The 17802-nt window shown below is 44.0% G+C and overlaps 1 protein-coding gene across 5 annotated transcripts in view; it reads left to right on the plus strand.

Moving 5' to 3' along the window:
- The window catches only part of COMMD1 (copper metabolism domain containing 1), a 90024-nt gene that overhangs the window by 2106 nt on the left and 70116 nt on the right, over nucleotides 1-17802 (plus strand). The window lies entirely within an intron of this gene.

Consider the following 17802-nt stretch of genomic DNA (forward strand, 5'->3'; position numbering starts at 1 on the left):
CTATTTTGCTGGCATACTGAAGTAAACTGACATCAATGGCTGTTGACATACTAAGCAGTGAACTAGAGTTCCTCAGAATTGGACACGTTACCTGTTCTCTGCTCTGTCTCGTGAGGTGATGGTGACCTGTGTTACCAGAGCTCAGGAACCAAAGCCCAGTGAGGATCAGTGTCTGAATGCATGGCTAAAAGCCAGGATGTTTGAGTTCTACCTGACAGTATCACTGGGGAAAAAAAAAAAAAAAGACGGCTTTCTGCTGTATCATATTCTTTTAGAAAAAGAAACTAATACTCCCTACATTCTTCCCCCTGCCCCATGTACTCTGGCTGATATTTCAACACTTTGCTGTGGATTTCTGTTCAATTCTTGATTTGCTTTTCAGTTTTATTTTTAATTTTAGTTTCCTCTCAATGTGCCTAAGCCAAATTTTACTGTGGTCTCCATTCTCCCCTGTTCCGATAGTAATTTTTCAGACCTGATGGTTATATCCCTTTCATTTTTTTTTGGTTCACCTGTTTTTCCTAGTGCTTTTTTCCGAGGTGCTTTTGACTTACCTCTGAGAGAAGTTTGGCAGATATCTGGCAAACACAGGTAGTATTTTTCTACTTATTTCAATGCATTACTGCAGTACAGTAACTTTAGATAAATGAGAACTTTATATGAATGCTCTCCAAACTCTGTATAGGCTTTGCTTTTTCTGTTTGCAGAAATGGGTAGTTCTTTAGCCATCGCTGAAATGTGACAGCTGCTCAGCCAATATGATGTGTTTGAGGCCAGAAGAAGAGACAGTGCCACATCCAGAGGAAATAGCTAGAGAAACTTAGGTAGGCAAATGTAGTTGACAGATTTGGAATTTCATGAGGATGCTGGCAATCATTTTCTGCTTTTATGAAGGGTCCATTGTTTCTTTAATGATCAGATTCATATGATGCCCTAAAAAGCCTGGAATGAAAGCTGAATGAATCATAAAGATTGATTCTTGCAGGACTTGAGTCTCTCTGGTTTTGTCTGTGGGGGTTTTTTTTTCTTTCCCTCTCAAATACAACTCTTATTCAAGCACTGTTGAGATGTCATATTCTGGACATAATGTTAATTCAGGCCCCAGAAAACACAGATGATTAAAATTATTGGATATTTACCCATGGTTGTAACATAGGTATATAGCTTAGGAGGATGGCAATATGCTGAGGAGAGGATATCACATTGCCGGTGTGCTGCTTGCTTTAAGAACCAAAACTGGTAACAACTATGGTCTTTGAGGTCACGCCTTTTAATGTAAATTAGCATCTCACTATTATCAGGTGTGTTTCATGGTCTTCATGGCCACCACTCCTTTCGTCTCCTTATGGACGAAATTCCTGGGAAATAACCAAAGTTTATGCAGTTCAACACACTTCGAAGTTGAATTTTTGAGCTAAGCAATACACAAACTACTTTGTACAGACACGACTTCATGTTGAGTGTGCATGGATTTTGGGGTGCTTATTTCTAGTGGGTGACTTAGAGGAAGTAACACCTAAGTCCTGTGGATACTTTCAGATCTCTATTCTAGAGCACCCTAAAAAATTCCTTGGCTTTCTGGTGATTTTGAGGGCCCTCTCTCTTTCACACTTCCCAGTGTGGGGGGGAAAGGTTGTTATTAGAGTTGTGCTTTGGAAGTAGGGAGGCTTAAACTTATTTTCCTCTCTGTCCATCTACCCAGTGGAAAAATCCATTGTCCTAGCAATTATTTGTGATACCTCCTTTTCAGTTCTCACAGCTGGCCTACAGATCTCTGCCTCTTACATAAACTGTCTGGTCTGAAACCATCACACAGAGATATGGTGTGGGCTGTTTCCTTTTGTTTGAACGATGTGGCAGGGGGAGGGTGAGGGGAAAGTCGTCTTGGCCCTACAAGTTGCTTAACTAAATCTTCAAGCAGCTGAGAACCACAAAACACGTACTTGCATGCTTCAGAGAGCTGCCTGGAACACTTTTAATATCTGTGTGAATTTAAATATGGGGGGCTGTGTTGTGTTATATTGTATTTGTTGATAACAGCAAACTTCGAAAGTGTTCCTCTGTGCTTTTAACATCTCAGTCTTTGGACACACATCTTGGATGCTCGTGTCTCCCCAGCACCTGATGGAGCAAGCTCCACTCAAAGATCTCTGTTGTTCCTTCTTTGTCAATTGTCACATGAATTTCTGAGAAAATTTATTCCAGTCTTGATACTTAATTCATTGTGAAAAATCTGCATGATTAAAATGTTAACAGCAATGTTTATGTTATCTTTTTGTGGTTTTATTTTTTTCCTTCCTCCTCTGGGTGGTGGAGGAAGGGGAGCCAACAGCAGAATAGCAACAGAATGTCAGAGTACTTGTTTATGCAGCCATTTCCCTTGTATGCAGTGATCTGCATCTGAAGTTCAGAAGAAGACAGGTAACTTTTATGTCTCCATTGATGATAATACCTAATTGCACCAAATAATTCTTTTGGGAGGTGGCCATACTGTTTATTTTCAAATACCTCATTTAGAAGCAAAGGTCCTTTGTATGGTCAATGTGGAGAAGATAGATGTCTTGCACTCTCTTCTGTTGACTTTATAGGGAATGTAAGCACCTAAATTGGATGGAATGAATAATGCCTCATTCCTGTCTCTTGAGGATTTTTTTCTCTGACACCCACCTTCTTGATGGTTAGAAGCAGAGAGATTCATTGCCCTTGTGACTTAATTGCTGTGGTACTTCATGTCTTCTAAGTAGTAATCATAGATCTGTACCATAAATCAACCAATTGCTTGTATTAGAGCTGAGGTGAAGGACTTTCCTGTACCCTCTTGCATTCCACCTGTGCAAAGCATGCTACCTGTGAAAAGTACAGAGATGAGTAAGGGCCACAAAAATGTATCATATTTACTGCAGCAATAAGCATTTAAATGTTTCTTTTCCCCTAGTTTTTGTACAAATTAGTCCTGGTTTTGTATTTATAAAAGATGTTGTGTTGATAGTTTTTTCCTTTCTTGCCCATAGGTCTGCTGAATGTGCATGAATCATCTGACCTCTTTCTAAAATGCTGAATTTATTTTGTAGAGAAATCATGTTACCTTATTATGTTTACCTCTAGTGAAATTTACTTTTTTTTAAAATCTCATTTCTTTTCTTGTGTGGAATATCCTGGAAGGTAGAATAAAGCCCTAGGAAGGCTGGCCCTGGAGAGCTGTACCCTTTCACTGTTCTATCAATTGTTTTTTTACCCTCTGCCTTCATACTTCCCAGCCTCCTATCCCATAAGGTTTCGGAACATTGAGAAACTGGGGTGATCAGCTTTTGCAAATTCTCACCCCCAGCTTTTTTTTGGTTTTCAAAGACTTCACCCTGATTAAAATACTGTATTTGTCTCCTCCTTACATAAGTTTAATTTACTGTATTCCACTGGTAATACAAGTTACTTTACATCTGGAGTAATTCCACTCTTTTCCTTTTGGTGGCAGTAGGCTATTGGATTTATTGAACACGATCATTTGCTGATGTGTTGGAAGTGTCCTGGTTTGCTCTTCTGCTGCAGAACAAACTGTACGTTGGCTAAATGACAATAAAAAATTCAGTCTAAATATTTTATTACATCTGATTTATAAGTATTTATTTTCACAAATACTGAGGGTGTCACCATCTGTAATAAATATACTGGTATGTTATTGGTAAAATATTAATCAGACTCTACGTAAGTAATATGTGACAACCAAGAGCTTGATATCCAACATATAAGATGCACCCAAACTCTATACATATACTTTATAACATCCACTAGTCCTCTCCCATCGGTTGTTTTCACGGGAAATCATGCTGATATTTCTACCAGATTTTCTAATGATGTGTCATGTTTCATTTTGCTGTCATTCAGCCAAGGGGCTGATGGTACTGTCATTATTTGGCTCTGCCCTTCTGTGCCACTGGCACGCACGGTGTATGTCAGTCTCATCTTGAAGCTACTTTGATATTATGACATACCCAGCTATTTCTAGTGATTACTTTTCTTGGTGCCTTTGGAGAGTATCTGTTGAATAAGAAACCTTTTGATCAAAATCTGATCTAAAGGCTTATGGGGGGAAACCTCAGTGCCACTAGTGGATAAAACTGCTTGGTGTGTAAAATGCTCTGGAGGAGCACCAGCAAACTGCAGGCGCTTTGGAGGCTGCTTAGTGCCGTTATCATGTGTTGTCCCTAAAGACTGTCACTCTCCTACTAGGGACTGCAGTCCTTTCCCTATGAGTCACAGAATCGTATAGGTTGGAAAAGACCTTTAAAATCATAGAGTCCAACCGTAAACCTAACACTGCCAAGACCACCACTACACCATGTCCCTAAGCACCTCATCCAAACGTCCTTTAAATACCTCCAGGGATGGCGACTCAACCACTTCCCTGGGCAGCCTGTTCCAATGCTTGATAACCCTTTCAGGGAAGTAAAATTTCCTAATATCCAGTCTAAACCTCCCCTGGCTCAACTTGAGGCCATTTCCTCTTGTCCTGTCACTTGTTACCTGGGAGAAGAGACCGACCCCCACCTCTCTACAACCTCCTTTCAGGTAGTTGTAGAGAACAATAAGGTCTCCCCTCAGCCTCCTTTTCTCCAGGCTAAACAACCCCAGTTCCCTCAGCCGCTCCTCATAAGACTTCTGCTCCAGACCCTTCACCAGCTTTGTTGCCCTTCTCTGGACACGCTCCAGCACCTCAATGTCTCCCTTGTAGTGAAGGGCCCAAAACTGAACACAGTATTCGAGGTGCGGCCTCACCAGTGCCGAGTACAGGGGCACAATCACTTCCCTAGTCCTGCTGGCCACGCTATTTTTGATACAAGCCAGGATGCCATTGGCATTCTTGGCCACCTGGGCACACTGCTGGCTCATATTCAGGCGGCTGTCAACCAACACTCTCAGGTCCTTCTCTGCTGGGCAGCTTTCCAGCCACTCTTCCCCAAGCCTGTAGTGTTGCATGGGGGTGCTGTGGCCCAAGTGCAGGACCTTGCACTTGGCCTTGTTGAACCTCATACAAGTGACCTCAGCCCATCAATCCAGCCTGTTGAGGTCCCTCTGCAGAGCCTGCCTACCCTCCAGCAGATCAACACTCCCACACAACTTGGTGTCCTCTGCAAACTTGCTGAGAGTGCACTCGATCCCTTCATCCAGATCATTGATAAAGACATTAAACAGAACTGGCCCCAACACAGAGCCCTGGGGAACACCGCTTGTGACCGGCCGCCAACTGGAGTAAACTCTATTCACCACCACTCTTTGGGCCTGGCCGTCCAGCCAGTTCTTTACCCAGTGAAGAGTACACCCGTCCAAGCCATGAGCAGCCAGTTTCTCCAGGAGAATGCTGTGGGAAACCGTGTCAAAGGCTTTACTGAAGTCTGGATAGACAACATCCACAGCCTTTCCCTCATCCACTAGGCAGGTCACCTTGTCGTAGAAGGAGATCAGGTTGGTCAAGCAGGACCTGCCTTTCCTGAACCCATGCTGGCTGGGCTTGATCCCTTGGTTATTCTCTACATGCCGTGTGATGGCACTCAGGATGATCTGCTCCATCAGCTTCCCCGGCACCGAGGTCAGGCTGACAGGCCTGTAGTTCCCCGGGTCCTCCTTCCGGCCCTTCTTGAAGATGGGCGTCACATTAGCTAATCTCCAGTCAGCAGGGACTTCCCCAGTTAGCCAGGACTGCTGGTAAATGATGGAAAGGGGCTTGGTGAGCACTTCTGCCAGCTCCTTCAGTACTCTCGGGTGGATCTCATCAGGCCCCATAGACTTGTGAGTGTCTAAGTGGTGCAGCAGGTCACTGACCATTTCCCCCTGGATTATGGGGGCTGCATTCTGGTCCCCGTCCCTATCTTCCAACTCCAGGGGCTGGGTACCCAGAGAACAGTCGGCCCTGCTATTAAAGACTGAGACAAAGAAGGCATTAAGTACCTCAGCCTTTTCCTCATCCTTGGTCACTGTGTTCCCTCCCCCGTCTACTAGGGGCTGGAGATTCTCCTTGGCTCTCCTTTTGCTGCTAATGTATTTGAAGAAATGTTTTTTGTTGTCTTTTATAGCAGCAGCCAGACTGAGCTCTAGCTCAGCTTTGGCCCTTCTAATTTTCTCCATGCACAGCCTCACTACACCTTTGTAGTCCTCCTGAGTTGCCCGCCCCTTCTTCCAGAGGTCGTAGACTCTCCTCTTTTTCCTGAGTTCGAGCCAGAGATCTCTAGTCAGCCAGGCCGGTCTTCTTCCCCGCTGGCTCGTCTTTCGGCACCTGGGGACAGCCCACTCTTGTGCCTTTAGCACTTCCTCCTTAAAGAATGCCCAGCCTTCCTGGACCCCTTTGCCCGTTAGGGCTGCCTCCCAGGGGACTCTCTCGAACAGTCTCCTAAACAGGCCGAAGTCTGCCCTCCGGAAGTCTAAGGTGGCAGTTTTGCTGACCCCCCTCGCCGCTTCTCCACGTGTCAAAAACTCTATCATTTCGTGATCACCCTGCCCAAGACAGCCTCCAACCATCACATCGCTCACAAGTCCTTCTCTGTTCGTGAACAAGAGGTCCAGCGGGGCACCTTCCCTAGTTGGCTCCCTCACCAGCTGTGTCAGGCAGTTATCTGCCACACGCTCTAGGAACCTCCTAGACTGTTTCCTCTCTGCTGTATTGTATTGCCAGCAGACATCCAGCAGGTTGAAGTCCCCCACAAGAACAAGGGCTAGCGATCGTGAGGCTTCTCCCAGCTGCTTATAGAATAGTTCATCTGTCTCCTCATCCTGGTTGGGGGGTCTGTAACAGACTGCCACCACAATATCTGCCTTGTTGGCCTTCCCCCTGATTCTCACCCATAGACACTCCACCCTATCATCACCATCATCGATCTCTAAACTATCCAGACACTCCCTGACATACAGGGCTACCCCACCACCTCTCCTGCCCCGCCTATCCCTCCTGAAGAGTTTATAGGCATCCATCGCCGCACTCCAGTTGTGCGAGTCACCCCACCATGTTTCCATTATGGCCACCATATCATAGTTTTCCTGATGTACAATGGCCTCCAACTCCTCCTGCTTGTTACCCATGCTGCGTGCATTGGTGTAGAGGCACTTCAGCTGGGCTGTCACCCATGTCTCCTTCATAGAAGAACACCCCTTGCGTGCTTTGAGGCGTTTCCCTGGCGTTTCCCTCTTGGCTCCCGTTGCCTCAGTATCCCCTAGCTCAGCTCTGTTCAACTTCGGCTGTGCCCCGGCGTACCCCGCACATCTCGGGGACACAGGCCGAGTGCCCTCGCTGGCACCCGCTCCCTCTAACCGTGGCACGTTGCCCCTCAGCTTCTCTCGGGCAAGCCTGATATTATCCCCCTCCCCCTTCGAGTCTAGTTTAAAGCTCTGTCAGTGAGTCCCGCAAGTTCCTGAGCAAAGATTCTCTTTCCCCTTTGAGAAAGATGAATCCCATCAGACGCCAGCAAACCCGGTGCTGTGTAGGCCATCCCGTTGTCAAAAAAACCAAATCCGTGGTGATGACACCAGCCACGGAGCCATGCGTTAATAGATTGGGTGTCTCTGTTCCTTCTTGTGTCGCTGCCCACAACTGGAAGGAGAGAGGAGAAAATAACCTGTGCTCCAGAGTCCCTTACTAGCCGTCCCAAGGCCCTGAAGTCTCTTTTGATTGCCCTAGGACTTTGTGTTGCAGCCTCATCGCCCCCCACATGGAAGAGCAGTAGGGGGTAATAGTCCGAGGGCCGTACCAGGCTAGGGAGTACCCTCGTGACATCCTTCACCCGGGCCCGAGGGAGGCAGCAGACTTCCCTAAGAGGAGGGTCTGTCCAGCATATCGGACCCTTGGTTCCCCTCAGAAGGGAGTCACCCACAACTGTAACCCATCTTCTCTTCCTTGTGGAGGTGGTGGTAAGACGAGAGGTGTGTTCTTCTGACTTGGGCGACACCTCCGGTGTAGATAGACTGTTGTCCCCATCCTCCACTGACTGGCCTTCCACCTCCAGGGCCTCATACCTGTTGTGCAGAGGCACCTGGGGGGGCGAGGCGGGCAGGGAGGGCCTTCGCCTGCCGCCATGAGTGCGGACTCGCCTCCATTCACTCTCCTCCTCTGAGCTGCTGCCTTCAGCCCGGTGGGGGAGGGACAGAGAATCCCCTTGATCGTGGGTTCTTACTGGTGGCTGCTGCTGCTCCTGTTCCAGTCCCAGGGGGGGCAGAGCACGGCACCACCAGTCGATCTCTTTTTCAGCCTCCCTGATGCTCCTTAACCTTTCTACCTCCTCCCGTAGCTCTGCCACCATGCAGAGCAAATCATCCACCTGGTCGCACCTCATGCAGCTGTCTGCACGGCTGCCATGCATGAACAGCGAGAGGCCCAGGCACTCCCTGCAGCCCGAGACCTGGGTGGCCGCATGTTTTCCCAGGAGCTCCGTCTGGGTAGCCACATCCACTCTGGCGAGCACAGAGGGCATCGCTTTCTGACGAGTGAGGACCATAGTTGAGTTCCTTCTGGAAGGATGGGGACTACCGAATGAACTCACTTCTCACAGTACCTCTTGAGCTAGTAGGGTGCCTTCGCCTTCCCTACACGCCCTGCCTGCGCGAACTGCCGCGCAAACTGCCACGCCCTTCCGACGCGCTACGCCCTGTTTGCCCCTCCTGGTCGCTCGCGCTCCCCGGGAGATGCTCCTGTACGGGAAGGGAATTGCCGCCGTCACTCTCGTCCCCGCCCACGCTGAGTCAGAGCCGGGCCCTCGTCAGGAGCTCCCGCCTTCCTGCTCAGGGGCCGGGCCGTGGCTGTGGTAGCCCTCTCGCTCCGCGCCCCCCCCCCCCCCCCCTTTTTTTTTAAGTTGCTATTGTTACCTGGAAAGGAGGTCCCAAAGCATTACTGCCCCTGCTTGAGAAAGAAACGACTTGATCTTCATAAAAGGGGTCGGCCCTTAGATGAAAAGTCAGAGCAGAAAAAGTCGTAGGGTCCACTCAGTTGTAAAGGATAAGGGCCTTTGCATCTTCAGCAGGATTTCTGCGGATAGCCACTGGTGGGAAATAAATGACTTCTTGCACTTTCTAATAAGGGAAGAGAGTTGTCATTCTTCCCGCTCCCCAGACACCTTGTGATTCCTCAGGTACGTGAGCTGAGTCATGAACTCTTGAGTGCTTTGCAGTTGTCCAAGCTTCTGCAAGGCTGAGAGGAAGAACAGCCTCAGTCTGAAGACTGAAGTAAAATCATTTGGGAAGAGTTAATAAGAGAGACTGCTTGCTTTCTGCCATTTCTAATTGCAATTGTGCCTGTTAACAACAGATTGTGCATCTGTTAACTAAAAAGATAACTCGGTGAGCGTGCTCATTCTTCTCAATTCAGGTAGAAGGAAACAAGTTGCTTGTAGAGCAGTAGCAACAAGTACTGTGTCCATATGAGGTGCTTTCTACCCAAACATGTGCCCTATGTGGTGTTATACCCTTCACTCCAGCGAATGACTGTGCTTATCATAAATAGTTGTGTTTGTTATTGGGCTAGGTGGAAATATACTAACAATACCTTTGCACAGAATTTTGGGAGGGAGGGAATGTCTACGAATGTCTACGGTGTTGTAATTGGACATACATGAGAAAATGATTGTTATCTCAATTGATGTTTGCCTGGAACAACTAAATAACAATCCTAGTCTTTTTTTTTTTAATTTAGTGAAACACCACTATTACATAGCTTGCTAATCTGAACACAGCTCGACTGCCACCTCTGCAGTTGTCTGGTGTTGCAGCATACATTCTGTCTTCTCAGTATATAAACCTACAGTTATTGCTTCTATTTTTTGCACTATTTCATCATTGTCTTAGGAGGGTAGAAAATTGAATGTTTACTTGAACTAGCACCTGCTGTATTGCGGTGATGAAAGTGTTCATGGGTGCTGCCCCAAAGCATTCTTATTAGTGCTTCCGATATGAGTTATTTTAGATTTTAGGTACGTGTATGTGCGGTCAGTTCAAATAAGGATTGGTGCAGCTGGCAGTTGTGGGAATAACATAAAGCAGAGGGAGGAAAATTCTGCAGAAGAATGAACTGGGGAGGAAAGTTGGCTGCAGGATGTTACATGGTTGAAGAACATTGACAAGAGCAGTAAGATCAGTGCTTCACTGCCTAGAGCAGCAATTTATTGCTTGTATGTGTCAGCTATAAAGAATGATGTACCTGCATCGTTCTGGATTTTTTTAATGCTTCGGTTTTTGGTGATTTCTCCAGTTGCAAAACTTGGTGTTTATGTTGTTAAAGCCTGTCATATTTGCAATACTGTTTTCATTGCTATTGTAATTACTGAAGAGATGTGTAGAAGGCAGTGTTATTGCTGGTAGCTGCGGTATGTGGAGATGATGGTATTCTGCGCTGTGAGCAGATCTATATGAATTGGGCTGTCATTTAAACAACAGGGTGTGAGCAAGGAATCTGCACCTCCACATTACAAACCTCATAGTCTTCATACTGCTGTGCATCTACAAGTGCAAATCCTGAAGGCAGGCAGAAACAGGAGGGCTCCCACCATTATAATGTAGTTTGTTTAATTAGTAGTATTTTCTATAACTCAAGCATGAGACAGAGGTGAAAGGTCATTACCTAACGAGGCCAATCCAAGACTCATGTCATTTGAGATTGTAAAGTGCTGATATGCTGTAACTGTGCCACTTAGGTGAAAATGGCTTACCTTACGTTTAATGGTTTACTTGACCTTTTGTGTCGTATTTATTTTTTTATGTTCTTATCTATGGAAAAGTAGTAAATTAAAAGAAGTCATCAGACCTGCATCATTGATGTATAATAGGTGTGGTAAACTCTGTATTGCCCAAATGAGAAGCAAGTCTCTCTCTCTCTCTCTCTCTCTCCCCCCCCCCCCCCCCCAATTACAGTGTTGATTGTATCTCTGCAAGTAGAGATCTAGTTGCTTTGTCCCAGTTGCGGAGGTGCGGGCTGCCCTATCTGTCATATCTAGAGCAGGCAGGTCAGTGCCAGCTCTTCATGTTTTTGATGACTCTGCATTACGTCTTAGTTTTATAATGCCCTACTGAAAATCTGCTAATTGTGTGTTAATGGACTTCCAGAACAATGTGCTGCTGAGAAAGTTGGATTCCCTGGTGTTGTGATGCTTCGTATCCTGTTGATTTCCCTTTTCTCATCCAAATGTATGGTTCAGTTTGTTGCATTTGTAGAACTTCTGCCAGTAAGTAGTATTTTATCATTAACACCACCAGCAAGTTGTGGATGCACTCTTTATTTCTCCAAAAACCCCACACAGGTATGATTACCATAAGTTACATATATATGTGTGTGATTAACATATGTTATGTATATATATGTGTGGGTGTGCATGCATACGCAGAAAGGCAAGTTATTTTGATTGTGCTGAAATTCATTAGTCCAGTCTGATCCCTGCAGTGTTTCTCTTGACCTTAACAAGAGTCTACTCTGAAGACTAGGGAGTCAGATCTTGCCTTTGAAGTTAATTACTACAAATTAAATGCTTCTACTATGCTTAATTAGTGTTCATCAAACACATGCTGTATGGAGTATATTTGAAAAGGGGAAAAGACTCCCTTAGGCTTCACATGTAGTTTCATGCCTTTATTTCAGTAACACTAATGCTCTATTCTCTATTCCCCAAAATGTGGGGGAAATGCTGAAGAGGGTAATGAAGTTCACTGCCATCATCTCAGCACTGGTGATTTTCTGGACTAGTATGAGTTGTCTTTCCTCTTTAAATGTGGCCTATGAAAAGGGGAGAACTTGAGTTGTTTCTTCTTCAATTTACAGAATCACAGAATCGTATAGGTTGGAAAAGACCTTTAAGATCATCGAATCCAACCATAAACCTAACACTACCAAGACCACCACTACACCATGTCCCTAAGCACCTCATCACCTTTATGCACCTAAGCACCTTTATGCATCAGTTTGATGCATAAAGAAGGACAAAAAGGAAAGGAAAGGCTGTACACTGAAATTAGAGTCTTTATTATATGATACTTTAAAAATGGTGTCTGTTACAACTGGTGTGAAGGAAGATTAGTGCCTGCTTGCTCCAGGAGAATACTGATGTTGACAATGAAGTAAAAATTCTTATTCCAACCGTGCTGGTCTCACGAGAGGCTGCCACACAGCTAAGCAGATAATAGACTTCTTTCTGTCTTCAAATATACTTTTTTTTTTTTCATTGCAAGTAAAGATTAATCTTATTAGGAAAAAAGACTAGTCCATGGATGCTTTACATTGGAGTGAGCATAATCTGCTCTGCTAATGTGTGCATCCTCATTTAACAGAAACTTCAGAACAAGATGAGAGCAATAGAAAGAGCTGTTAATGTGTTGAATAACCTTCACCCTATCAAGGGCAGAGCTGTGGCATTCACTTGAGCCACTGAAGTTCACAGCTAGCATACAAAAAGGAAATTTGGATGACACTTACAAGTCAACCTTTTTACAAGCTGAACATCTGAAATTTTCCATTCCTGGTAATGCTTAGCAGCTACAGTCTTGGTATGATGTACATTAGTTTTCTTACTGTGCTAGTTTGTAGCAACTGGATGCAGTATATCCAACAACTTGTGATTAAAAAAGGCTGACAATACCAAAACCTAAGAGTGGTGAAAATGCCGTGTGGGTAGAATTATTCCATTTTGCAGCTTGTACTCTCTGGATTTCTTCCAGCCTGGTGACCAAGTATGATGGAGCCCTGAACTCTTCAGCATGTTTGGATGACATTTGATTTTTGCAATAGTTTATTTAATGAAAAAAGAAAAAAAGCATTAGTGGGACAAAATAACAGGCACTAGAGTTGTTACATGAAGTCTTTTGTTCATTGATGTTTTAGTCATTGATCCCAATGGGGCAGAAGTTGTCAGGTAAGAACCTCTGGCAACTTGAGCTCCAGTCTGAACAACCGTTCTGGTTCTCTCTGAGCCTCCAGGGTTGGGTTGGCTGCAACTACTGAGAGGGCTCCAAATTCATCCCTAGAGGATCATTGGCTTTAGAACAAGATGAAGTGAGTGACTTTCTTTAGGCAGAGCTTAAATTACCCCATTTTTTAATTTTGTGTTTGTCATTATAAATATATGCTTTTACACAATAACTTAAAAAAAAAAGGGATTTAATATATGGAGTAAGTCAGAACTGACTGGAACATGGATGACCTCTATTGTGAAGGATTAGGAGTTCATTATTGGGAAAACCAAACTGGTTTCTTATTTTGGGGCATTTTTGTTATGTATTCTGAACACCTGAAGCTTAAGCACAGTAGGTTTTCCATAACTGTGTTCCATTGTATATAGTAGTTGTACACAAGGAAGCTAAATCTTACAAATCATACAAGGAAACCAAATCATCCTATACTTCTTTTAGCCACCCCATGATTTAAAATTGGACTGTTTGAACAAAGCAAGAGGGATTTACCTTTCACTTTGTCTACAGAGCATGAGCACCTGTTTATAGCTGATGGCCCAAGATCTAATTCAGAGTACTCAGATCTCTTATAAAGTTGGTATTTTTATAGTTGTATAGCAAGCCTGTGACTCCCTCCTCCTTCTCAGCTCCCCAGGGAGTTTGGTATCTGTTTATCTGCTCTCCTTGAGGACTGCGCGTTTCACTTCTAAAGGTGACAGTGATCTTGGAATAGGTTTTTTATCCCTCTAATTCTTTGGCATCTTCTATATTTACCTCTTAACAATGCTGGTTTACGTGTGATTCCACATAAGTAAAAGACATAAAACATACTGTGCAGAGCACCATGTGAAATAATAGCCAACTTGTCTAAACAATTTTTAGACTTAAAATAAGACTTTTTCTAATTATTTTTGAAATATTTTTGTAATTATTTCATTTTGCATATGTTAATATATTTCTGAAGGCATGTTTTTTATCCCCCCCCCCCCCCCCAGTAAAAAGTGGCAATACAAATATAGTTTGAGTGAAATTCTGTGTTTTTTCCAAATAAGGTTAGATTTTTTTCTGGTTGAGATGTTTTGGGATTTCTGCCAAAAGATTCCTACCTCAGCTTGGTGGGTAGTTTTTTCTTTCCTTTCTTTGCAGTCTGTATAAACTGTGATGCCAGGATTATGACACATGTTCTGAAGATACACACAGACACTGAAGTAGTATCTGTGTAAAAGGCAAGTAAGCAACAGACATTTTTACTCCTTGTCTGACATTTACACATGGCTTTGTTGTCTCTCTTCAGACTGTCGCATCAGATGTGCTGTTCTCTTATACTCTTTTTGCCATTTATGGTTCAAAAGTAGTTTATATTCTGTTCTAACAAGCTGTTTGTGTAAGTACCCTTTAGTTTTACATGGTCAAATATGGTACAAATATTTTATACATTTAAATTACTTGTGATTTCTTTTGCATTTTTCATTAAACTCAATTTTTACCTTTTCTGAAGTGAACAAAATATGCGTAACTCCCTTTTTCTGCAGAAGAAATAGCACATTTAGGCAGTGTGCTATTATTTTAGTAGATGTTCAGATATTCATAGGGTGCTCACATGTACACATTTACAAAATATGTATGCACATATGCAGAGATAAGAAGAGAGGTCAGAAATGACTGCCCTTCTAACACCATTCAGTGACACAGTTTTTATACATTGCCTCGGATGAAGATGATAAGCTGTGGTTCTGAGGCTGCCTGGGGTCTTGCGGTATGGCCCCATGGTTTGCTTTCCAGTGTCACGGGTGAGATGCATGGGTTGCCCGAGCTGTGCTTTACTGATGGGTCCTCGAGAGGCTAGAGGTGGTTATGCTGCTTCAGGCCACTTGAGACCTCTAAGATGGGTCTCTTGAAGACTCTTAAGGAGCCCAAAGGCATGAGCGGCTGATGCAAATTTGCAGAAGGGCTCTTCCCCCATCAGTTACTGGACATGCCTCCTTGTATGTGACGAGGACCTGTGTGTGTGCCTCTATTTTGCGTCCATTATATAAAGTCTCCTCCTGCAAGACCAAAAGAGAGGGATCTGGCTCTGGCTTGTTGTGAACTAGGTTAGAAGAGTGTCAGTTGTTCCTTGCTCAGCAGGGAGAGTGCTTTTGTTCACAGGATACGTTTTGTGACATGCCTGTTTATGACATGTCAGTTTATGACACGTCAGGAAATCTATAAAAAGTCTCATAATGAAAAGAAAGCGCTAGAGATATTTTCCAGTTTGTGTGGACAAATTGTAGGGAGCTCATTGAATATGAGTAGCCCCCAATTTGACTAAAAGCCAAAGGGGAAATTTTTCCAATGGGAAAAACTAATTTAATTCTTTTTGATAGCATGGGCTGCACTGTCTCAGAGTATTTGAATGCTGAAGTTTTTAGCTGTTTAGGCCTGCAACGGTGAAATCTAAAGCCAGATTTTGTTTGGCACCAAACAGTTTTCAGTGGTGGTATGTGTTGTGCGATTTGTATACTAATATAGAACTTGTTTAGCATAACTTGCTTAGCATTAGTAGCTAAGTTTGCTGAAGCCTCAGCCAGTAAGCTGTGAACTTTCACCTAGATGTGTTGAACTTTTACCTAGTCGAGTAAAAAAGGCCCCAGAGCCAGAAGATAAGGAAGCTACATTCATTAACAGAAGCTGCAACTGTAGAGATAAGAAAAGAAATGGCCTGCCTGGAGACAATGAAAGGACCCAATGAAGAATGGGAAGACCCCAGACCCTAATATTACTCCTGGTCTGAACTGTCGCATTAGGGGTGGGGAGTTTAGATTGTAAGGGTATAGTTGCCCAGGAATTTCTTTCTTTGAGGTTCCTCTTTGGAGGCATCCAGCTCGAGCTGTAGTGCTATTAATAAAAAGGACTTTATAGAAGAATCTCTTTTCGGCTTATTGATTCAGCAGAAATCTAGAATCGAACCCTGTTACGGTGGCTGGCATGCGTAACTTCTGTAACGTGTGTCTGCAAGCTCTGCAAGCCACTGTCGTGCATGTGCAGCTCTCGAGGGCGGTGCACGTTGTCTGTGGAGACACAGAGGTGAGGAGTTGTTCCTACAAACTCGCTGGAAAACCTGTTTACTTGGCCAGCTCTGCCGATAGATATCTTGGTCAGGAGCCTGACCTGATAGAAATAGAGAACCACTTCTGGGGTGACTAAAGCAGTCATTAATATTTAATGTGATGCTATTGGAGAATATTTTCAGATTGATATTTTGGCTGTTTCATTGAGTCTTCAGCCTTTTTTTTTCCTAAAAAGTGTATTACATTTAGTTGTAAGAGCATTTGTGATACAGCAAATGGTACTTAAAGCTTTATGGGGAAGTGAGGGATGGTTTCGTCTGAGCTCCCCAGCTTGGGCTTTGCTCCCGATCAAGTGTTGTTTTCCAGCACCAAGGGGTGAGTGAGGGCCTTCACAGAGCAGTTGTGATTCCTACGGTGAAGAGTTTGACCTGCTGCTCCTGTCTCCTTGTAAAGGCTCAGCTCTTAACAACCACCGTGGCCACTATGGGTTTGGGGAACACGTTTTATATTTCACTGAGCCAACAGGAGGGAAAACCATTTTATCCATGCCGAAAGGAAGACCTGCCGGCTGGTATCCTGAAACTGGAAGCGTACCTCTAGCCTGTCAAACCTGTCAACGGGTAACATGAGTTGTCAAAATAGGTGATGAGTGACCAGATGGTAAAGTGCTCTTGCTTGCTTCCCTTGAAACAGTGTAGTCTGTAAACTTGTCTCCTTTACTTGCTGATCTCTGTGCTGCTGTGAAATGTGTCTGCAGGGTTATGGGCCAAGGCAGTGATGGGCTGTGGTGAGCCTGGTTTAGGAGTGCAGGAACCCTTCTTCCAGGTAGGAAAATGTAACTCTAGCTATTGCCCAGAATAGTACAGATAATATACAATGGTGCTGTGAAAGGAAGGAAAGCAGAGGCTGCAGTCAGAGTTTGGCTCCGAATCGGACTATATGGCAAGACATCATACAGTTGAAGGGTATGACTCATGTATTTCATGTTGTTCCATGCTGGAGCATCTATGCTTTGCTATGAAGGAAACTGATGTCCAAATGTAAACCAAGGGGGAAATTAGCTGAGTTAATAATTAACTTTTAAGATGCAAACAATCAAGATACACTGAGTAAAGTGAAAATTAATTCATGATGCTAATTCAGTTTTCTGTGCTTGGTGCATAATAAAGCAAGATTGCACTTTGCCGATTTCACTGACAGGATCGCTGCCTGCAGAGAGCTACAATAAGCTCTGCTAATGTCTGTACCATTACTGCACACAGGGTAGGGCTACAACTTTTTTTTTTTTTCCACGTGCCTTCAAAATATGAGCTGCTCCAACTTCTATTTTTAACTCTCCCAAGTGAAACAAGATTAAACATGAAGCAGTAGTCCACTGCAGCAAGTAATTTTCCCAGAATGATTGTAGAAACCTAATAAACACAGTTCTCATTTATTTTATTGTAAGAGAATGGAGGAGCAGAAAAAATGCTGACCACGTGGTCTCTTAAGGGAATGACAGGTCATGTCTCCAATTCCGGGACTGTCACTGTGTTTGTCTCTCTCTCTTTTCCTGCTTTTACTCCCTTCCTTGAATTTTTTTGTATTTACCATCTGGTGTTTATTCTGCCCTATCTGGATTTCTCTCTGCCTTTTATTTTCCTCTCCATCTTTAGCAATACTGCATTAAATGGCTTCCATCTGTTGAGAGTTCTTATTTCTGAATCCAGCTCCTTCAGGAGGACTGAAGAAGAAACTATTTTAGACTGAATAACGTAACCTGTGAAGATTTAGACATTCTCCAAGAAAACAACTTGCTTCTACTGAAGCATAGTTCAGGGAGCACATGTGTATGCCCATTCGTTTT

This window comes from Mycteria americana, chromosome 3, assembly GCF_035582795.1.
Source record: "Mycteria americana isolate JAX WOST 10 ecotype Jacksonville Zoo and Gardens chromosome 3, USCA_MyAme_1.0, whole genome shotgun sequence".
Lineage (NCBI taxonomy): Eukaryota > Metazoa > Chordata > Aves > Ciconiiformes > Ciconiidae > Mycteria > Mycteria americana.